Genomic DNA, 24,733 nt, shown 5'->3' on the forward strand with positions numbered 1-24,733 from the left:
CAGGTTATTTGGAAATCATCCATGTCCGTCATTTGGAGAGGGAATCAGGACGTCAAAGTAATTGGGGAGTTATAGGGAAACAGATCATCATCAGTACTATTTAGAGCTTCAGAACATCATCCATGTCCGTCAAAGGAATCAGGACGTTACCACCAGGTTTTTGGAAACATCCATGTCCGTCATTTAGAGAGAGGAATCAGGACGTCTCCACCAGGTTTATTTGGGAACATCCATGTCTGTCATTTAGAGAGGAATCAGGACGTCTCCACCAGGTTATTTGGGAACATCCATGTCCGTCATTTAGAGAGGAATTAGGACGTCAAAGTAATTGGGGAGTTATCACCTGGAAGCTTCAGAACATCATCCATGTCCGTCACTTAGTGAGAGGAAGCAGGACGTCGTCACCAGCAGGTTATTTGGATTAGTACTATATAAGGAAGTTGTTTTTTCTCAGAAACAGCTTATCATAATGCTGAACTAGAGGAGCCCACGCTCTTACGGCTAATTGTTGTCACCAACGAAAACTACCTTAACTCATGCCGTTAAGATATCTACAGTAAATCACAAAACTGATGAAGTAACTTAGCACGTATTTACTAATATATTTAAATATATATTGAAAATTATGCGATACCATTTTACTGGTGATGATGATATTCAATGTCAGGGTGTCAGGTTACTGGAAAAACAAAGGCATATTTTATCAAGATATTTTTTATTTACGCATTGTGGACGAAAAACTACTTGTCGCAGAAGAAATTGTACCCTGAAGCAGCTGCTCGAGAAATTTTCACAAAATCTTGTACCAACTGCAGATGCCGCCGCCTCCACACACAAAAAAAAAAAAAAAAAAAAAAAAAAAAAAATAGTATTAGAAATGTGAAGCGTCCAGAAAATTTCTTAAAACTGCCCTGGATTACCAGCATATTATTTTAGAAACCTGCCGTTCGACGATCCTTCCTCTAACGTACTCCACCATCCTTTCTTTTCTTCCCTGGAAGAGACAAAAAATTTTTTAAATATACATAATGTAAACATGCTGTAACTGACTAATTTCTAGAATAAACAATTCCATAATATTACACTGATATTTTTACTTCTACCATTTTGCGTGAATTTTGAAGATTTATATAATTTCTGAAATTGTACAATAACAGTTTATTCCCTATAATTTATAATGAGCAAGGTGCTCTATTACCCGTATACACACATGTGATGTCGACCCCATCCCAAAATTGACTATACAAAAAGTAGTGTCCCAAAAGAAAGAAAAATCAAGGTGTGTATGTCAATTATGGGGAGTTTCTAAAAGTGTCATTTCATGATAAGCATTCACAGTTCAGGCTATTTTATGCAATGCACCATACTAAAACTACTACAAAGCTTGGATTCGAACGCTTCTGGCATTGCTGGAAGTAGGTCCAATTTCGCCCCTATATAAATTTTGAAATTAGGATCCAATATCTGCACTGTACGAGTAGGATCGTTCACAATAAATACATACAGGAAAGCTATTATGAAATGTCATATCAAATAACACATACAAAAATAAGACTAGGTTAACCTAAAAGCCCTATTTGGAGGGTGAGAAACCTAAAACCCTATTTGGAGGGTGAATGAAACCTTTCTCTTCCAAATTCCTAAAGGAACAGTTCTTGGGCGCCACAGTGAACCTTCTTAATAATCCACTCTGCTTTGGTCAAAACCGCCAAACAGCACTCATTCAACTGACGGCCGTGGAGTTGACTGAATTTAAGAGATTAAATTAATAAATCAGTGTGCGCTTATTTATGCAGTGAAATACTAAGGCATTGTGCATGGAGGCGAATCCGTTGGTAATGTGAACTCTGGCCTTTATTTGACTATAGCAGTCCTGTGATATTAGCGATATCACGGCTAATTGTATTCCTGGTTAACTATTGACTCCAGTTACCCAACTGACTGATGAGCTATCAAACATTTACGTTGACAATATAATTCGAACTGACTGTACTTAACTTGATATCACTAAACTCGCTAAAGTATACTGTGTGTACTTAACTTGATATCACTAAACTCGCTAAAGTATACTGTGTGTGTGTGTTTAAACCATACCAAGAAAAGCTATCGGCACTGTCGACAGTGTCCTATTATTTAAATAACATGGAACTTTTACAGCATTTCATTATTAAAAGTATTCATGATTAAGACTATACACACTGCACCAAAGAAAAACCACACTAGAAATTCCCATATGACTAAACGATAGACTGCTGCCATTCCTTTTGGAAACCTACTTTTTTATCCTATAATTAGGGGGTCGAACATTACACGCGTTTACACGATAATATTAAAGCAACTGGCCCCTCCTAACAATAGTGGGAAAAAATTAGTATTTTATCAAAACGTTACAATGCATTCTGAAATAATTGCATAATTGAAAACCTTCAAATTCACGCAAAATGAAGGGATAGTCTAAAAATCAGCATAATCACAGAACCAAGTGCAGAAAATCATTTTAAGTTAAGCTGTATCTAAAATCTATGACAGGAAATTTAAATAATTACCATATTCATAAAAAGCTGTATTCTAGAAAGCTTTATAAAAAAATTTATGGCCTAAAAGATAAACTAACGATCTGGAATGATCTAAAACACCCAAATGCCTGATAATCAAATTTATTCTGTAAATGAAAGGATGGAAGTATCTACATCCTCATTCTCAAAAACCAAAAAAAAAAAAAGTTTTACAAAGCTAAAATTTGCTTTCGCAAAAATATTGGATAAAAGTCTGATAATTTTTAATCAATAAACACTCGGAACTTGAAATTTTAAGCGCAACAGACTTACAATGCTGGTCAAAAATGTGGAGAATTCACCCTTCCCAGCCAGTTCTAAGAAAGTCTTGCAACTTGAGTCTCCAGCTATCACATCACAGATTTCCAGTCATATACAGCACCCTAGAGAGAAATAACTTTTAGTTCAAGACTGTAAACATTAATATAGTTTCTGTGAACAGAAAAATCACTTCTCAAATCACTTTACCAAAGCAAACTTAACAGTACCAGTGCTTTATTAATAAAACACCAAAGGAATGAAAAAAATTTTTGACGAATAAAATAAATTCTACTACAGTATACAATCACAATAAAAATAACCTGAATATCATGTTAGCTTGCCTACACATTCTAAAATCAAAGCTTTGCTTTCAGGTTCAAACATGGCCTTAACTCTATATTCCTATATTCCATTCCGTTACCCATAATTGCATTAACCAACTTTTCTGGAAATATTTTATCTAAAACACAAACCATTGTTTTACTGTATCCCTAATACTACAATGCTTGAGAGGGCTTACAGATTAAAATCTTAAGAGGACAGAGGCCATCCCATGAGAGCTTAGGTAACGATCTCTCATAGGTGATGTCATGAACTGGAGAACATGAAGGACTGCCAGTTAGTCGAATAGCCAGCAAGTTTCCCTACTACCACCACCAAAGGATCAACAAATAATTTATTTGAAACAGGAAGCGGCAAAAAACCATTAGGCAACAATGAAGTAGCCCGCGTTCATTTGTATTCCGAATTTCTCAAGCCATAATGTGAAAACTGTAGGCTAGACGACTATGACACTGCTACGAAAATGAAGGTCTGGAAGTATGGAAAATATTGAGGTGAGTCTTGGGTGCTAAACAGTATTCGGGCTTTTTCCAAACCTAACGGAGGAGAGGAAGTTACACTCTCGGTCACCTGTGCTGAGCACTGCTAGAGAAGATATGGCAAAAGGTTCTGATGTATGATTTGGACAACCTAGTTTGTCATTTGGGGTTTACAAAAGGCTAATGAGAACCCAAGTCAAGATCTGGCCTCGGTCTTAATTTTGGTAAAGTGTAACATCTATGAAATGAAGGGCCAACTTGTTTCACTTTTCAGTGAAAAATATTTTTCCTACTATCTCTTGTGGCATACTTTGCTGTGCTGCTTAAGTTTTTTTTTTTTTGTAAAACTGCCATTATCCAAAAGATACAATTAACAGTGTTGTAAAATTTAAGAATATTCCAAAGACAAATTACATGAGATTTGTTAGTAGTAATTAAAACATTTACATAAATGATTTAGGACTAACCGTTAATGGCAAATTTATTATTTTATAAACTTTGTTGTAACAGTGTTCTGAAACCAAACATTAAATCTGTCCATAAAAACACCAGTTTACCAGTCCAGGAAATTTTGTTACAAACACCTAGGTAATATGGCCTGTTTGGTTGAGTTGAGGTTCTTGACAGTCATCAATAAAAGCCAGTCTACTATAAAGCAATTAAGAGTTTAACCAGACCACTAAACTAGCACTTCTGGTAAGTCTCCCATGTATATATCTGATACAAAACTCCTGGAACCACTGCTGTAACAGTTAGCAGCAGTAAGAAAAGGTTTCATATCACTTTTCGAGGCCTACTCAGCTGATAATTGTATGCCAAGTGAGATTCAGTGCAACACAATCACCCTCTATTTACCTCAAGAGACAGAACAGAGGAAAGGCATAAACTTCCAGACCATCAACATTACCATGGCTTCCTACTTCCAGGATTGTTATTCCAGTCATGGAGGAAAGTAGTTAAGTCAGAAACAAGTCCACAAAGGACCAAGATAATTAATAGCCTCATGCAAACATGAATTTTGGGAGGAAATTAGTTACAGACTTTGTGGTTCATGCTGCTTTGTGGAACAACGTATAGCATTAATGATGTTCCTAGACTTGGTCAAGCAGAGAATTTGTAACACCAAGTTGCTTTCCTGGGATCTAGTTCCACTGATTTTTGCTGTCAAAGCTTGACCTGCCATGATGTCCATTTTAAAAATTTTATTCTGGAATACTTGCTGTCGGTCACAAACACTGCATTCAAATCATACAAGCCTGTCCGCTTGCTATCCAAGAACCTAAGTTATCCTGTTTAATATACTTGCTCCCTAACCACTTCATGAGGTACAAAAAGTTTTGTGACTGGAGATAGGAGGCGTGTAAGCTCAAGGAAATTTATAGCAAGTCCTACAACCACTAAATGAGGGTTTCATCTGTATGGAATGTCTCCTGACTTCTAACTCACTGAGGCTGCTTATCATTACCTATTGTAAACAGATGATTAAAAATGTAACCTACTCGAATGTGACAACACTCAAGTTGCAGGCTTTTCCAATCTTTCATCCAGAGTGTGATGTACCAACCCATTGCTTTCTCTATCCATTACATTCCAGCTCAGCTGACTTTACTCTCCTGTAATGTTTGCCTGTCATTCGGTAACAAATCATTTAGATTCATTTAATGAGACCAAGTCACATTGCTAGATATCAGTAACAGCCACCTTGAGACACTGTTTTTAAATGAAGTGAAAATTAGAGCCGAGTGCAGTTAACTAAATAAGTTGGGGACTACAGTAAATAATGAAAAGTAAAAGGCACAAATTAAGTGCCCTAAGTTAGGTTAGGTAGGGGGTAAAGACCCACCCCTGGCCAGGTATGGACCTGGTGCCATAAGCCAAGCTGAGATAGGATACATTCTTGTCCCTCATTTTTGTGTTTGCCTCTACCAAAAAACCATTTTCCCCACTATGGTACTGCATGGTTATAGATCTAAGGGGTCCAGTATCTCAAACGCCATTTATTTCGAATGAAATTTTGCAATACAGGCAAAATAATCAAAGGGAACAAGAGTTGCACGTCCACATCAAAGTAGACATAACTGAACTGACACAAGTTTTTTCATGCAAGGCCTGAATTCCAAAACCCATTTGATTGATGAAACATGTGAGAACCACAGGTTTCAGTACTACCCGAATACCACTAATTTCATAATGCATCAGGCAAAAAAAAAAAACTCCAATCTGGTGCTCTGCTCGAATGTAAATCAACGCAGTGAGCTTTTTAAAGTTGGACAGGATAACAATTAGGGTAAACATCTCACTAACAGTAAATTTGTGATAAGTTCTGTATGATTTTTATACTAAGTATTAAGAAACCTTGAGAACATACCAAAAAAAGCTCCAATGTTGTGAACTGAAATGAAAAAAATACCCAATTCTATGTACAATAGAGCCAGCAAATACCAGGCTAGTCTTGCTTCAGGCCATTCAACTTTTAATCATAATAAAAACTTTTAAAACATGTCGATTTAATGGTAAAGAATGAATGACTTCTATTATGTCAAAGTCCTGTGCCCCTGCATCTCACATTTTTAGCACCAAATATAGATTGTAGTTCAAAACTGAAGAAGAGTTATTCTGACTTTTATACCAGTCTCCTAAATAACTGCAAAGGTTTATGCAACACGTATAGTGAAGGTTTAGTTAACTTACAACTCATAGGTTATATTTCAATTAACAGTGCCCTAGGTTAGGTTAGGTCAGAATACATCCCTGTACAACTCTGTTATAGGTCCTATTTCAATTAACAGTGCCCTAAGTTAGGTTAGGTAGGGGTCCAGGGGGTGACCACCTCTGGCCAGGTAAAGAACCCTATGTCATAAGTTAGGTTAGGTCAGAATACATCCTTGTATTTTCTCTTGTTTTCCTCCACCCTTAAACCCAGTGTCCCACAAGTCTGGGTTATATGGGGGGCAGGGGGTGCAGTATTTCAAAAACTTTTAATTTGCTGCTAAAATGGCCATATGTTCAAAAAACTAAATTTTTATTTAAATTTTGCAACAGAGCCAAAAAAATGTAAGGAAAACTTTCTCAACTGCAACAGAAGAGCCTAACTAACAAAGTACCATGCAAGGCCCTAAAAAACATGCAGCAAAAAAAACAAAAAAAAATCAGCACTCTAAAAGCTGCACTATATCCTAGACTTATGTCTCCTAAATTGTGGAAAATATGTACGAGTTTAAACTCTAAAAATTATCCCTGAACTAACCATACCTAGGCTATCACCTATTCACGGATCCTAAATATACACTGGACAAAAAGTTTTATATACGTATGTCCTTCCCTCAGTAAGTTGCCACGTTTGGAATTTTAGAGAAACTTCATACCGAACACCACGACGATCAGTTGCTTCAACCACCTCAGAATTTTCTCGTGTGGAATCAATTTTTTTTTTATTAGCTAAATATCAAAGGCAATAAACCTCATTCGAAAATGGTCAGATTAAAAAAAATCGAATACCAATGATCCCTTTCATTGGCATTTTTTGTTTGGCCAAATAATGGTATCATTTTATGAGTTGCCAATAAAAGATATGATATTGTAACCTACATTTTGAAAAGAGCTCTTCATTCTCGTTATTTTGAACCCCATAAACACTATGAAATGATAAAAAAATTATCAAATTACGACTTATAAGTTAAGACAATACAACCCACTCCCTTCATAGCTAATACGGCAAAATTGTACCCAGTAAACACACCTGGTTTCCGTTAGTAAACATCATTTAGGGTTTTCATGAAAATGGCTATTCTTAACGTATAAAATTAAAAAAAACAAATAATTGTTCATAACGTTTAGTAAAAAAACTTGAAACTTATTTCTTAAACTTCACAGTTTCTTAAACTTTATTTAGTCACTGTGTCCGGAACAGCCCTAAACTAAGTCCGAAGACTCCGAACTCCGAGGAGGCGAGGAGCTCTAGCAAAGAATAGCTTTAGCCAATCAGAAGCCTCCACCGCTCCCAACATTCCTATAGTACTCTTTCATTGGCTGAAATCATGGCGTTGTGGCTTGAACCACTGTAAACACTTTTCTCATTGGCTGATTGTGAAAGAACCGATTTTCAGGTGTTTGCCAAAGGATTACAGTGCGTTACCTTCAGCATTTAATGTATATGGAATGATTTATAATGATATCAGTAAACGGATGACCAGGAAAAAATATATTGATATATACTTCAACATATGCTGCTTTGTTTGCCCATAACTGCAGTTTCCTCGCTCGAAAATAACTTAATTGGGCCAAACATTTGAAGGCATTTGTGCAAGAACAAAGCACCATAAAAAGTAGTCTTAAAAGGGTACACAAATAATGCTCTGCCATTCCTTGGCTTAATTGGTCAAAGTCCGACATAATCCATGTTAATAACTTTACCCAAGAAAATATCATACAAACAATGTTAATTATCTGTACAAACGCTCTGTTTTCCATCAACCCTAGGTCATCATCTTTAATTAAATGTCTTATAATTTATGAGGTCAACAAGAAACTGACCTTGTTGGAAGTAAATACGATGTACCTGTCTTTTTTAATTAATTTCATTGAGAGTCTGACGATATCAACTAAATGAAAGCACTAGCTCCAATCCAGTTTATCAGTTTTTATTTAGTCTGTCTGTCTGTCTCTCTCTCTCTCTCTCTCTCTCTCTCTCTCTCTCTCTCTCTCTCTCTCTCTCTCTCTCTCAGCAACTTCTTTATTTAACGATAAATGGCCCTCACAAACAATAAAATTTTGTATAGATATAAAAGCAATTGAAAAGAATTTTTAAAAATCTCATTTCATAAGCTTAATACTGATAAAACTAAAGTTCTACTGAAAAAAAATATTTTATACTCAAGGCATGACAGTCGAATACGTAACAAGGGACTTTTGTATAAAATGGCAGGAATGAACAACCGCCTACATTAAATCTCGCTCAAACAAACTCAGTGCCCCCTCTTGGGTCGAATTAGCAGATAAAAAGTTAAATACAACAATATAATATATAAAAACTAACAATTATGAGCTTTTGAAGGCGTACTAAAATTTCAACACGATGAATCATTAATGCGGTTTTTTTTATCTTTGGTATACAGCAGTTTACCATAAAATCGGCTTAGTACGTTTTCTATAATCTTTTAACACCATTTTCTTTGACAAACAGATTCTTGTATAAATTCTGGCGTATATAATATTGTTTCCATTACCATTCAAGTAATTAGTATTGTTTCCATTACCATTCAAGTAATATTATGTTTAAGAGAAAGTTTGCCTTATAAGGCCATAATTATTGCATTGCAAACTGCTACCAGTGATGAGAACACTACCACTGAATGAACTTACGGTATAAGACTTAATTTTTCAGTGCGTGATATATTTCCAAACGTTAGAATTAATTGCTACAAAATGTACTAAATGAGCAAAGCTTTTTCTGAACCATGAACATCCTTGAGTTTAGTATCCTTAATTATCATCCTTCAACCATGAAAACCAGTGTGGGCTGAAGAGCCAATAGGTAGGGGCCATTAACCCGAAACTTACAATCACTCACACTCCCAGGACATCAATGCCCCTTCCAAGGCCTCATCCACCCACCTATCTAGCCCTTCCTAGGCCATCAACTCCCCCATACCCCTAACACTTCTGAATTTTAAACTCATCAACGTATCTTCATCAATTCTACATATCTGCACATTTCTCACCTTATCGATTCTTACACATGTATCACACAAGCAGCTCATCCAAACAGCTTCTGTCTTGTTTCTGTCATTCACATTCAACATCCACACTACACGTCCCTAAAGCAGAGTTGCTCAATAGCTCTCTTTTATACATTTCTACCTTGAAATTCAAGTTTCTTTCCAATCTTTGCAGCACGTTAAATTGCCGTTCTTGCTTCACTTATTGTGTGTTATGGTAATAGTGTTCTGCTGGGTGGAAGAGCCTTCAAAGTCCACACCAGGTTTTCTACTCCTTACACATATTATTGCATTTACGGTTGGCCAAGGGCACATTGCCATTACAAGTAAGCGTACTTTGAACCAACCAACCTCAGTTGGTCAGAAAAGGCCCTAGTGCCATACCTAGAACTGTACACAGCTGCACCCACAGCTGGCCAGTGTTCTTTGCTTCATATGTTGCAGAGATGCAACTCTAATACTGATTGTTAAATCCTGCAAGTCCTCGTCACGTAACGATGAATCCAGGTACAGGGGCATCATCTACTGTGTTCACTGACACTAATGTTTGCCTTTGGAAGAACCAGTATACATCAAAATTTAAAGCCATCAAGAGACGACGAGGGTCGTCAGTGAAGATCGTCAGTTTAACTTGAAAGAAGTAGAAATGCTTGTTGTTGTGTTAGATAATTCAATACCCGTTGCTACAGTAACTTTTTCTGAAATTTGCTGGAAATGATCAGGTGGGTTGAAACTCCATAACCACTCCAAACTTACAGAGCGTAGTCACACACACACACACACAAAATGTTTTCATTTGAAAATGGCGTGAAAATTCTCAAGAAGTACAGACACAGAACCTAGACTAAAAACTGGGGAAATGAGATTACAGTCTTCCTAAAGTTCTTTAATGGAAATTTTGACAAGGAAGGTGAAAGCATTGTAAAATTTAATGCATCGCACCAGATTTCTCATGAATTGTAATGACCAATTTGTAACTGGCTAGTTGTAGCCATTTGAGAGAAGAGGGGCTTACACTAAATCCTCAACAGTTACTTCTGGAACAATCTAAGACTGCAAGTACAAATATCTCGCATAAATCAAGACACACACACACACACACAGGTGTCCCTCAAAGCTGGGCTAATACATTTAATTCGTATGCGTTCATTTTAAATCTGTAGAAATAAACTGTAATTATGGCAACAATTTTCTCAAAGAGAACATAGCATCTATCTAACAAGGTACATTGAAATTTCCTGGAGCCCTTTTCATTGACAACGGACAATCGCTGAGTGCAAGTTTTGAAAGTAGCTGCGCACAATTAAGTAACCATACGATACAGAAATTGGTCTATCAATAGACCGTAAGAAAAAGTTACTTAATTCTAATACATGCTAATGAAAGCTCCCAAGTATATCAAATAAACACCACAATAAGTGCGAGTGATTGTTTCCTAAGGATGTCTGAGGGCCAAACTTTTTGGAAGAATAATATATAATCATTTTAAACAACCTAATCACTTAACAGAGGATTTTAGTAAATAATAATCGAATCCTCCTGTGTGGTTCATGAAAGTAAACATACTATTATCATCAACTAAGTTCAATGGAAATGCTAAAGTCCTACTTACGGTAAGAGGGCTTTAATTAAAAGGAATCAGTTACTAATGTGGCTTTGGCAGGATAGACAAGACTTATTAACCGGCTTTACTCTATGTATACAAACCACCAACTTGACGGCGTCCGGTGTTAACTGGATTTCAGTTCCTAGAGCAAAAAATACTCTTAGATTTTCTCGTTACCCTGATATTAAGAACGGGCGATCAATACTGTCATTCTTGATCTTTTCATTTCAGGCTGCGAAATGCTCACCTGTAGCAACCATCTAGCGTTGATTGAAACATTAACAACTGCATAGTTAACGCTAAAAATTATCATATATCCAAGAATACTAGGCTAATACCTCTCGTTTTTTAAATCGAGGCTGCACGTTTGGTTACCATTGCAGTATTGGGGGGAAATGGGACGGCGAATATATATCCGTTATGGAAATCTAGAAAGTTGATTAAGATTAATTTCAGTATAACCAATAACGGGAATACTACTAACAGCCCCCAATCGCCTCGCCCATTATCACGAGAAACCCTTTGATTGCGCCGCTACGTTGGTCAATTTCTGCTACTACGAATTAATGCTTTTTTTTAGGCCTACTGAAAAAAAGGCTGGTAACAGTATACTGTATCTGCAAGTAACCAAATCCCTAATAAGTAATTAATTCCAATGATGAATACATTCTTGGATTGATGAAATCTTGCATTTCACCAGCAGTGTTGCCAAGCATGAAGGACGAAGTGCATAATTATATAGGCACCTTTAATATGTGCGTGTGTGAGTTGGTCGGTGGAAGGGGAAAGGCGCAAGACAGCACTGCCGACCTGTCTCGCTACTTCGTCGAAGAAGGTAAAGGCATCACTGAATGCTATATTTGTTCGTGTTTGTTGTGCGTCCTAAAAACTATTACACATCCGCTCATAAACGTAATAAAATCTGGGCAAAATGGTCACGTATGAGGTATGTATATCTCTCTTCATTGGCTTACAAGGGGTGCGAACCGTTTTCCCACGGGCGTTGCAGAAAGGGAGCAGTGGATCTCGAGCGCTTCTGTGAAAGCGCTGACTGGAGAGAGAGAGAGAGAGAGAGAGAGAGAGAGAGAGAGAGAGAGAGAGAGAGAGAGAGAGAAACGCGAAGGTAATTTAGCAGCTAAGGTTCGACTTCAATATGCCTGGCGATACATTACATCTTAACAGCGCGAACAATATAGGAGTGAGTCAATAAAATGAGATATGGAATGTGTAGTTGTGAAAATGCTACAGGCTATATATGTTAAGACAACACAATGGCATTTATTAATTCGGCTAGTAAAACAGTAATCTCAGCCAGAAAATGTCAAGATTAGTACCTAAATTAAGTTATTCTTCACGCATGTATTTGTATATGTCATCTCTTCATATATACAAATATTTAGATACGCTCACTAGACAACTGAATGGATATGCCACTTTACCAATGATCAAGCCAAAAAATGCATAGGTTCAAATCCTGGTCAGGGAAGACACATTTATATGCATAATTTCCTTTGGGTGTGAATTGAATTTGATATTTGTGGGCTCAATATTTGAAGTACAAAATTATCATGTGTATAACTAGCACGTTTTAATACTCTGACATTTAATTTCTCTTTTATGTGCCTGGAACTTATTTTTTTTTTATCCGTTCTTAAATCTTAAAATCGATCCTCTCTTTTTGACTCAGAACGACCGTGTCCAATCTTGTTCAGCATGTTATAAAATTACATAGTTTTTTCAGAATCCTCCATGTTTTAAATTTCGACTTGCACATTTTTAAACTGACCCAGAGGATTTCTTTACTAAAAAAAAAAACTGTATTAGAGGCCCTTCAGACACTTTAATTAAGGACTGGCGTGATTCTTATATTTTCAAGTCCACCGGCCTCTAAAATACCTCGATTTTTGTATCAGGTGATTAAAAACACATTAAGTAGAAAACAGAGAGAGAGAGAAATTTATTACAATGTTCACCTTGAGTTCCGATGTTTTCATCTTTCATGCTTAAGACTGGGTTTAACTGATAGGAAAGGTGGTGACAAAGATCTCGGACAATGAAGCATTTTTATTGTATATTAAAGGCCCCATAATAATTGGAATATATCTGTTTTAAGGTACTATTCATTTTCTCTAACATACATGCAAGTATAATGAAGTTTGGGTGTACCTGCACATTTTCTATGGCTTCTCATTTGCTTCTACAAGTCATTCGACATTTTTTTTTTTTGTATTTTTGGTACGGTTGGGTAGCCAAAACTGAATTGTCTAATGAATTAATAAATAACTCTAACAGAGCTCCGTGCACGGCCCTAGACCTCATGGTACTTGATAGGCTAATTGACGAATTGCCATTCGTTTGTGACTCTCATATGTTCCTTCAGCTCCCTTGCGTTAACGGAACTTTTTTTTCTGGATCATTTGAGAGCCTTAACACATTCGTCCAAGCTTCCACAACAGTGGAATAACTTGAAGATCGAGATTTTACTTTTGTTCACCTTGTTATGTCTGGACGACAGATGCTTTTGAAGTTTCGTATCTTAAACCTTTCATCTGCTCTTACTTTATGAATTGGAAAAATATTATACTCACAAGCTGATGGCTCTCAGCCTAATCTTCAGTGAACAAATGTGGCGATGGCAATACCCAAATTTTACAAACTGGTCCCTTTATGGGTCCTGTGGCCTTTACTTCCAGATAGCCACTCGCTGTGGTGTTAGCTTTGAGATGAGAGCGAGGGAACCATTACACGTTATTTTGAATTTCCTCATGAAAGGACTTCTAGATTAAGTACTTCTTCCCTACTAGATACAAATCTCTGGTAAACATATGAGCATAATTGAAACTTTAAAGATTGAAATATAGTTAGTTCTGGGGAATCTTAGAAAGTAATCCCTCCTACCAAGGAGCTGAAGTCCTTTACAAATTGCCTAAACGCCATTACCTTTGGGCTGATACCGTTCTGTCTCATTTCATGACTGGTCTGTATTGTTAGGTAAGAGCTCTGAGGTCCAAACCAAACCGCCTAATCCCTTTCAACTTCATCTAAACCACCACCAACTTACTGTCTGACAAAGTTGAACACTATCATCAACAAACTTATTTCAGTTTTGGTTACCTGCAGACAACTGGTGGCAAATAACGCCACCAACCTTTTAATATAATTGCAATGAATGGGTGTTTTGATCCAATAGGCCCCTACAACTTCCAGCAGTGGACTACTGGGAAGTCTAATAACCTACAGTTTACATCAGCCTTACCAACGAAACCTCATTATCAATTTCAATATATCAGAACAAAGTATCAAAGTTACAAGTTATGTCACTTGCTACAGCCAGACAGTAATCTCCTAGCAATGACATGTCACACTGATATCGATAGAAAAATCAATCTGTTTTCTATGTACGAGTACATAAAAATGGATGGATGGATGTATGTGTGTGTATGTATGTATGTTTGTATTTTCCAGCATAACTCTGAAACGCATTAAACAACTTCATCTGAACTTGGTAGACTTACTGTGGCGGTCGGACATCACTAGAAACAGGGCACCAAAGCAGGTGGGGGTGGGAAGGGCTTCGCTGAAATGGGTTGGTTCTGCCAGCATACTCAGTAATTAAATAAACTCTGTGGGTTTGTCATACTTAATTTTGGTATACATATGACTTACTATCTGGAAAAGAATACTGTGGGGGCAAGACATCACCGGCACCAAAAGGGGTGGGGGTGAGAAGGGGTGACATGTAAAAATAACCAAAAACAACAGATGATAGTGTCTAATCCATAGTTTTAGAGGTCGCTGAGTTGAATAGTGACACTCCCGATGCCCTTTAAGTCCAAATTCAGCCCCGATAGGAATGGGGGATGGGGGTGAGAAGGGTTGAAATATAAAATGTCAAAAATGCTGGGTAATGTAACTGAAGCAACTATCTTAACAGGAAAAGGAGAGAGGGAGAGAGTGAAAGTAGGTTTCACATTAGTTACCCGTTATACTACGATATCCTCTGACCAAAAAAAACTTTTCATATTTGAAATAAGACAACTTCCTGAGGGAGACTGGGCGTAGTAAGAAGTGGAACTACGAATGAAAATATCTTAGAGTGAAAATGGCAGGAATGGAGTACAATAGCACAATTCCTCGATAGTTAATCCCTTCACCAAAAATAAAATTTACATTCGGTACACGATTTTTCTTTCAGCTATCTAATAATCATATATTATCAAATACTCATTGCTTCAAAATTTCTACATGCGACTTGGCAAGCGGAAATTAAAATATGCAAATCTGGTGCACGATGTTAAACAAGATTTGCTAGAGGACAGGTAAGATGATACGCGAAAAATAATGTTATCCACATCCGTGACCAACCCACCCCTAGTTACCGGAAAATGCCGGGAAAGAGCAATCGACTTTTTTTTTTAGGCGGAAATGCTCAAGAGAAGTTCAAGACGTTCACAGTTAGTTTTCCTTTAAAAATCATGGTAATTCCCTTTACAGTAGATTCCTGAAGGTGGAAATTATTACGTTCTTCGAATTTCAAGTCTTCGCTTTACTGTGGAGTTATATAGATCATCACTATTAACTGAAACTAGGCATAACACCATCCATTCAGCATATGCAATGTTTCGTCACTTTTTGGTTTTTACTTTTAGCCATCACACACAACAGCCAACTTATATAATGTACTACCTTTCTACCGAAATCAGAAACTGGACAGACCTGTTTACTCCCCCCACAAACATCCCTCTTGTGACAAATATGCTAGGATACATTAGTCTATCGTTTTCCTAGTCTGAGTAAAACACCATCTCTCTCTCTCTTCCCACACACACACACACACACACACACACACACACACACACACACACACACACTCTCTCTCTCTCTCTCTCTCTCTCTCTCTCTCTCATTTAGTTTAGTGGTTATCGCAATTTCAAAGAACACCTATGTGATAAGGTTGCCTCCTACGCAACGCTTTCGAAGATCGACTCCGGATGAGGAAGAAACGACTTGCGCTAGTTTAGTATACAATGAATATCACCCATTTGTCTATGCAGTAAATTATATAACCGGTAGTTAATAAACGACGGTAGGTCGTTACCAGGGTGGATAGGAGCATGGGTCTAAGAACCTTATCCCAAAGAGAATTTCAGAGAACTGGAAAACGACCACATTCTGGAGCAATCACCCCTAAGGGAAAGGCATATAGTTTATATTATATATTAATCCTCAGGTGATGCTCATTTTATGATTGGCAATTCTCACCTGTGGATTTAATCTTCATTTGTGACAATGATGATGATGACGGGACCTCTTAAACGTACTTTAATTGCTGGCTGTAGTATATTGTAAGACCCTTGTAAAAATGCATACATTTAAACTTTACAGCATGAAAGCGCAGAGGTGCTGGCAAATCAGTCAGTTCGTTAACCATCTGTAACTGGACAATAAATAACTCACGTACCACAAGGAACAACACGAATTCCTTGCTAAAGCAACACAAAAACAAAAATGGAAGAGATATGTAATTGTGAAAAATTCTAGAAATAAGAATATTCTCTCTCTTTCTCTCTCTCTCTCTCTCTCTCTCTCTCTCCTCCTTCTGCTCACTAAGCTCCCTCAGGAAAGGGTGAAATAAGACACGGGGAGGCGGTGCGAAGATACAAGGGGAGTGGAAGTAAATGACGTGCATCAGAGGTAATTGTAACTGCAGTTTATGCAGGAAAATCGTGTGTATAGTAATTATTAGGGCTTATATATCTTAAAAGTTAGCCAGCGCATTTTTACATATACACGGCAGGTACAGTTCAAGTTGCATAGTACTAGTTGTACTCTCCTGCCACTTGTACTTTGCAAGACGGCTCCTAACCAGATATATCTGGACTACAGACAATAATTATGGTGTGATCAGCCTAAAACGGGAGCTCATGAATACAAATTTTTCACAAATCTTTCAATACCGGAGTACGCCTTTTTTTGAGTCCTTTCCAAAATGTGACTGCTATCTGGTTCGTGTGCATTTATTAAAAATCACGAGAAAAACAACATCCTAAAAAAACAGGGAATTGTGGTACTGGTGATCACAGTTTACCAAGGTCCGATATGTTGGTATTTTTATGGGTGTTTACTGGTTACAATTTTTGATGACTATGGAGTGATTAAGTCCGTCGGAATCGGGCCTTTGTGCCCATTATACATGCCCTAACCTTGTTTGAAAAGGGTCACCGGCATTTTTACCAAGGGAATGTCCTTGATGACCTTAGTCTACCTTTCGCTTATTGTTTATCGTGAATTTCTGAAGGTGGGGGGGGCGGGGGACGGGATCTTGTGTCCTCGGAAGGTGAGGATAATTAAGGGTGGCTTTAGTTTGAGTAACCAATTGGCTATAAGCTAATTGACCTTTACGGAGCCGTAATAGGTGGTCTACAGTGATCTGATTGCCTCGGAATGCCACAAGCAATGTCTTTTACACAACATCTTGAGACTAAAAAACTCTGACTCAAAAACACACTAGAAAGGACTATTACGTTTGGTTACCTGACTCCGATATTTCAAGTAAATTCATTAATTTTTTTAGTTTTCGTACAGTTTTTAACTTTCTCAAACCTGAGGACATTAACGTCTGATACCAACCCCTCCATGTTTCAGTTACATTGCCTCTTCCTACCAATTTACGTCATTCTATATTAGCATTTTATTACACGATTTACTACAAAATACTGAAAACTTATCTGCATTCATCTGTATATGCTAAGGAAAATGTCAGTTCTTCATTAGGAGGGTGGTTGGAGCTCTCGGCTAGCACGCTGTTGGCCCAGCGTTCGACTTACCAACCGGCCAATGAAGAATTAGAGGAATTTATTTCTGGTGATAGAAATTCATTTCTCGTCATAATGTGGTTCGGATTCCACAGTAAGTTGTAGGTCCCGTTGCTAAGTAACCAGTTGGTTCTTAGCCACGTAAAATAAATCTAATCCTTCGGGCCAGCCCTAGGAGAGCTGTTAATCAGCTCAGTGGTCTGGTTAAACTAAGATATAATGAAGGAAAATGTCGGTTACTGGAAGAAATCAACAACAGAATAACAATACTGGGGTATTCTGTAAAATGAAAAGGTTAGTCAAAAGATGTAATTCTGCCGCTGCTTAATATCACAAAAGAAAAATCTTTATGAGATCTCGAGATTTACAATGCAATGTATTAAAATTTATTGATCGCATATCAATAACTGTACTCAGGGTGGGAAAATGTTATCACTATACCTTCGGTGTTAAAATACTTTACAACACTGCGCCTACTATTGTGCATTTTAAACGGCGCTTATAGCCTAGGAATGTTTTCCCATTTCTCATATCCACTCTTCCTCAATTATTCACAAAATAATTCTCGTTCGTGAGCAATATTATACAGTGTGTTGAAATCCATACTTACAGCAAAACGACATTACAGAGTTAAGCCAACAAAAAATTTTTAATATCAGTTACTCAAGTCAGACTAGAAAATAAAAAGGCTGCTCAAAGGGATGGGTGGCTTTATACATACACACACACACACACACACAATATATATATATATATATATATATATATATATATATATATATATATATATTATTATATATATTATATATATATTTATATATATATTTATAAATATATTTATATATATATTTATAAATATATTTATATATATATTTATATATTAATATTATATATATATATATATATATATATATATATATATATATATATATATATATATATATATATACAATAATGTGTATATATATATAATCTATATATGCATTTATTTTTATACTGAATGTTTGCTAAACAAAACAAAGCCATTTTACACTTGTTGGAAGTCTTGTTAGGACAGTATAAACAAATCGTGGATCAAACACTGATGCTACTTTTCGAGTTTATGTTGAAATGTTTGTGTTTTGAAGAAGGCAACAATTCATGGTCTAATTTTTCATGTTTTCATTAAACAATTTAGCCTTTCGGTCTAGTAATAACGAGAAAGCTTTGGCAAGCCTGTGCTGGAAGTGTGGCTATTAAATTCGCGAGATAGTTAATCATCAGCACAACTTCATTCCAAATAAACCCAAAGTGGTTTTTTGCTGTAGCCTCCATTGAAATTTCCTACCGAAGTTACGTTCCCAAGCCTTAAAAGCCAAATAAACTGTCAGTTTTTTGGCATCTGTTTGTTCAATACGCACTGAGCATGATGAGATGAATCACGTTTAGAGCAACGTGGTTTCCAACAGTTCGGAAAACGCTACAAATGGCTCTTTAGACCAACGTGTTGAACTAACGTTGTTGGAGTCACAGGTGTGTGGCAGCCTTGAAAATCCAACCTCTTGCATCGTAGTCAGAATTTACAATAGTATTCAGTGATTTTGAATGGGTAGCTTAGTTGGAAAGGGGTTTATAGTCTACGCTAACAGTCTTCCAACCCCATCGTTGCAACAGAGGGGGACCCTGTAGGGAGTTAGGGATAGACCGGAGGTGGACCGTCGCCATTACTAACGGCTGTTTGCATGCAGCGTCCCTGCAGCTTGCAGCTCCGAGCTGCACCCGGTATTCAGCATTTTATTTTACCTCCCTGTTCCTTTCTTCCACCACGATGTCTAATTGTTACTTCATGGTGTAATTCCCGGGCTTTCACCCAGTTTGAACTGTAGGTCCTATACTCCATCTCATTTACTTGCGATATATTTTGCTGTCCAGCAGCTCCAACTCCCCTTTCCACTTAGTTCAGCGCTGGGGGTACCCCGATGCTTGGCTTTATAATAAGCCTAGACTTCACGATTCATTCATTCGTACAACACGACGAGAATAAACTACGATGTTACAACATGTAAGCGCTCTTCATCTGTTAGTCTATCAATGTACCCATATATTATTAATCTTATTATCGTCAAATCTCACTATTTTGCGTAACCGTTTTGCTAAAGCATATAGCATTACCTTTCATTTACAGCTTTCTTGACTAACCAACCCCTCCCTGATTTCCTTCTATTACGGAACCGTTCACTTAGCCTCTTATTTCATTAACCGGGCCGATATCATGATGTGGATTTATATTGCATATTGGCGTGGCAGTAACAATCATCACTGGCTCTTAATTAATCAATGACTACATTCATTTTTTAACTCGAATATAATTAACAATGCTGGAAAAGGCCATGAAATCATCTGAAAGTCAGTCATTAGATTTTCTCAAGTACAAGTAGAGAGAGAGAGAGAGAGAGAGAGAGAGAGAGAGAGAGAGAGAGAGAGAGAGAGAGAGAGAGAGAAACTGACGTTCCATATTATCGATTATTACCCTCCTTCGTTAACAACGCAAGTCATTCGGAAACCGAAGCATATGTTAGGCGAGTATCACCTCTGGAACACTTACTCGTTATCTGCTTAACTGACGGTGTATATAAAAGTTAAATTAACGAGATACCAAGTAGTGTAAATATTACATATGAAGACCTATTCTCCACACAAATCAGATTTATCCAACTACTTACTACGTCAAGTTACTTGGACGTCACTTTAGTGATGAAGATCTTCGGGAAGCGAGCCCACTCGGCTCTGATATTTTGCCCTGTCAATTTGGGCTGTTTATCGCATTTAGGATGTATTAAGTTTATATGCATTTTGTGAGAGAAAACTGTATCAGTGCTGCACATTTATAGCAGAAAAAATAGGACATGCCTACAGGATACTCGGCGATTATATAGTGCCCCAGGTAACATACTAAATTTTTAAAAACACAATCCTAAGAGAGGTATACAGGGCATATGTTACTTTAAACCTTTCATCATATATACTGTAAACAATGCGTCTATTGAAAACCATGCCTCAGTCAGTTCTGTGACTTTATTAATAAACAAATCCTCGATAAAACAATGTTACTAAGATTATAGAAAGGATGTAAAATTTATTACTTTTTTACGGACTTTTTTTACACAATGTGGGAGAGATACCCTATGGCATTACTCAAAAACTGCCGTTGGTAAGGGATATAATAGTTACCATTTAGTAGGAAACATTTGCTTCACAACGAGTACAACAAAATGCTCAGGTTGAATCCCAGTGATTAACGCTGCAATACTGAAAGGTTGAAGGATTCCAGAACTCTAGGTGGGTGCCTTTCAGCCAGGTAGGATGCAATACTTTAGGCTAGGTTTGGGAAGGCTAGGATGAAACCCCGAATTTCAATAGTTCAGTTTTCCGCACCGGAAAATCCTAATTCCCCACTGTGATCCCCATTATTGTTCGACATTGTTATGGGGGTGGAATGGGTTAACTAAACATTGAATTTCTAACAAATTTGTTCTTATAAAATCACACACCAAAACTATTAAAATAATTATTTTAACCTTGTAGCTGATTTTCATTCACCTCAATATAGAACTGTTAAAAAAAACCCAAGACTAGGCAAGAGTAAAAAATGCATAAAAACACAAAAATGGGTCTCCTTAGGGTGGGACCTCATGCATTCAGAACAGAAAAAAACTGTTATATTACACGCGAGAATTCCTTAACAATGAAGCATGCTCATCGTTTTCGTTTCAACCAAAGACAACGATCATCGGGGTATTGAAATCGAATAGTACTAGTCAATTATACCTTGGCCTAGATGCACTAGAACCACTCACGACTTACCTGTAGCAAGCTGAAAGTTCTAAACTTGTCTCTTGCCATCGATGATAGAAATAAATGTCTTTATTCGCAGTTCAGAAAGGAAAATATCACCCTTATGATGATGGAATGAACGGACACGGTAATCGCGCTTACACCAGAGTACCTCATACTACCTGTCCCGCAACCGTGGCGCAACTGACGAAAAGGAACCAGTGGTAGGGAAATCCAGGGACTCTAAAGAAGGGAAAGGTAAACAAACGGATATTCCACAGGCTCCAGTACATATCCTTGGGTAAAAATTCACTTTTTTAAAGACGATTTCAGTGTGTTCAACATGCGACTGACATTGTCACGTGCCCTCTTGAATCATTATTTATGAAAGTAAGTCAGGTATGACTATTTTAGGATATTACGTCCAATGATATATCACAGGGATATTAACTAGGAGCATTATTTTTCGTACACAGGGTCCTGGGTAAATATCGACAAAAATACTAGCATCTACCGCACCGTTAAAACACATATACTGTACACATATTTTAAATAATCAAATTTCTGGCCCCACACAGAAGCTAGTCACACTTGCTTCTACAACTTACGTATTCTAGTGGGATAATAAAATGAATCGACACAATGTCAGACTTTATTTTCTTCTGTGCTTACAAACACATGAGCTTCAACACAATGGTCACGTGGGAACCTATACTGAGCCTTAGAGAGTCAATCGGTAAGGCTCACATTTTCCAATACATCACCACTGAGGGGAAAACTGAACCTTAACAAGAGGCGTTATATAAGACTCGAAAATGGCTGGCCACGGCTTAGAAGTTTACAGTGGGAAGTGTATTATTTTCTCTCCACGGCTTCACAAGGATAAATTATTAGGATAGCAGATGGATTCTTGCAAGGTTTACAGGCAGCACAAGAGAAATAAATAAATATATGTATTGTACAACTGTTTTCCTTCCTTTCTCTCGTGCTCTTGTCAGAGAATTTTTATGTTCTGAAAGAGGGTTTCCAGGTAGGAGGAGGAGGAGGAGGAGGAGGAGGAGGAGGAGGAGGAGGAGGAGGAGGAGGAGGGGGAGGGAGAGGGATATGGTGATGAAAAATATTCCATCGTTAATAAGAAGTGAAACGAGAGAAAAAATGGTGTGAGAGGGGAAGGCGAAGGACTCGGCAAAGATGAATCACGAAAGAGAGTAAAAATAAAAGCATTGAAAGGAATCTTGACGCACAAGGGACGTGTGTGGTGACAGGTTCTGACAAATCGGAGTTTAACAACTACAATCTAATATTATGTACATCCATTATTTAAAAGTTCCACTGCTAAAACTCAGATAATTTTATCCTTGTTTAAAATACACATTTTTTTTTTTGTTCAATTTGAAAGTTACAGCAATTGTTTATTTTATTTTCATAAAAAATGTATCCATATCACTCCATTACTGTAGCAGTCTGCCATACATGTACATCAATCATAAGAGTTTAAATCTCTTAATGTAAGTAGAAATTTGATATCATCTCATCCAAGTGATTACATTGAGGATTATGTACATAGCACAAAAAACGTGGATCTATAAAGTGGGAATTTCAAAAAGAAAAAAGATAAAAATTAATTGAGAGAAGATTTCATATAATCTATACAGATCACAAACAGAGAGAGAGAGAGAGAGAGAGAGAGAGAGAGAGAGAGAGAGAGAGAGAGAGAGAGAGAGCGTCATCAAATAGTATATGGACGCCAGCATAATCTCATAAAGAAGAATTCCGTGTGGTGATTACTGCTCACAAATCTTCAGATCGCAGTGATATACAGATAGCCGGAAAGGAAAGGAGAAGGCGAGAGTGGTGAATGAGAGATGGAGGACAATATAAGATCGGTGAGTCACACCCAGGACAATATCTATTCAAAGAATTGAAGACAATTAACTTCGATACAAAATGCAAACTATCAGTGTTATTACATTTCGACACTTAAAGCTTACAACATCCACCCGTTGCTTGATTACCTTTAAAACTAAGTCCTCTCTTTTTTTTTTTTTGTCTTTCTTTCCTTCGAAGTGAAAGCTTAATAAATGTTCACGAGACTTTTTTTCTTCAGGTATCCCTCCCCAAGGTCTAGAGAATACCCTCCCTACTCACACGGCGTGTTTGTTGTCTGTCTACCTTTAGCGAGACTAATCAGACACAAGAATTTCAGTAATGCAATTTTTTTTCTTCTTCTTCTTCTTCTCCATATTTTACTATATATATATATATATATATATATATATATATACTATGCGGCAACATGAGCTGAGTTATATAACAAGTTTGTCAGGAATTCAAAATGGGTCACATGATTTTGTACTTACTTTCTTAGAGAGCTAAATTAAACAGATTTCAATCATACACTTTTTCGTTGGGTGGAGACATCAATAAGGAATTGACGCGAGAGAAAAATATAACAGTAAATAATTACGGATTAGGCTTAGGCTGGTGTTTGAAGCATGGCTGAATAATCATAATCAAATGAGGGAAGAAAACGATACTGCAGTAGACGAAGAACTAGCAGAGAAATGTCAGAGACGGGAAACGAGAAAAACGATATAAATAAACATAGTCAAATGAGATGAGGAACAAATACAGTCCTTGGAATATTCACACAAAAAAATGAGTACTGATCAAATCCAGAGCTATAATCGAAAATGCCATACAAAAAGAGAGAGAACGCTGTCTGGACTATGGATTCGGAAAAACACTGAAAGATGGCGGTTCTTCTTGGCTTGTGTACAAATAAATATATGTATATCCTAATCATTAACACGGATGATGTGTCCCACTCACCTGAGAATGACAAAATAAAACCCATTACATCTGACTGACTGAAGAAGCTCCGTGGTAGAATCCCGAACAGAAATATTGCTATGAGAAAAATCATCTTCAGGCGGAAGATTTCGATTTGATCGAGACAACAAAATGGGTCCTTTGTCGTAAAAGAAAACCTGGGGTCCCCTCGCAAAGACCCGCTGGGAGAACGACCCCGGGGATCGGGCGGGGGGGAACGGTGGGGGAGGAGAACTGGGAACTTGTACTAAATATTGGGACACTGTTCTTTTAAAAGGCAAAAGAACAAATCGTACTTATAAAAGTCCTTCTG

General features: G+C 37.2%; 1 long non-coding RNA gene across 1 annotated transcript; it reads right to left on the reverse strand.

Annotated features, from left to right (window-relative positions):
* Positions 1-863: 863 nt before the first annotated feature.
* Positions 864-21,780, reverse strand: LOC136832586 (uncharacterized). Its single transcript, XR_010851265.1, has 3 exons — positions 21,619-21,780; positions 2,829-2,938; positions 864-994 (listed from the first exon to the last, which is right to left on the reverse strand). It is a non-coding gene; the product is annotated as an uncharacterized lncRNA (long non-coding RNA).
* Positions 21,781-24,733: the final 2,953 nt, after the last annotated feature.

This window comes from Macrobrachium rosenbergii, chromosome 50 (genome assembly GCF_040412425.1).
Source record: "Macrobrachium rosenbergii isolate ZJJX-2024 chromosome 50, ASM4041242v1, whole genome shotgun sequence".
Taxonomy (NCBI): Eukaryota; Metazoa; Arthropoda; class Malacostraca; order Decapoda; family Palaemonidae; genus Macrobrachium; species Macrobrachium rosenbergii.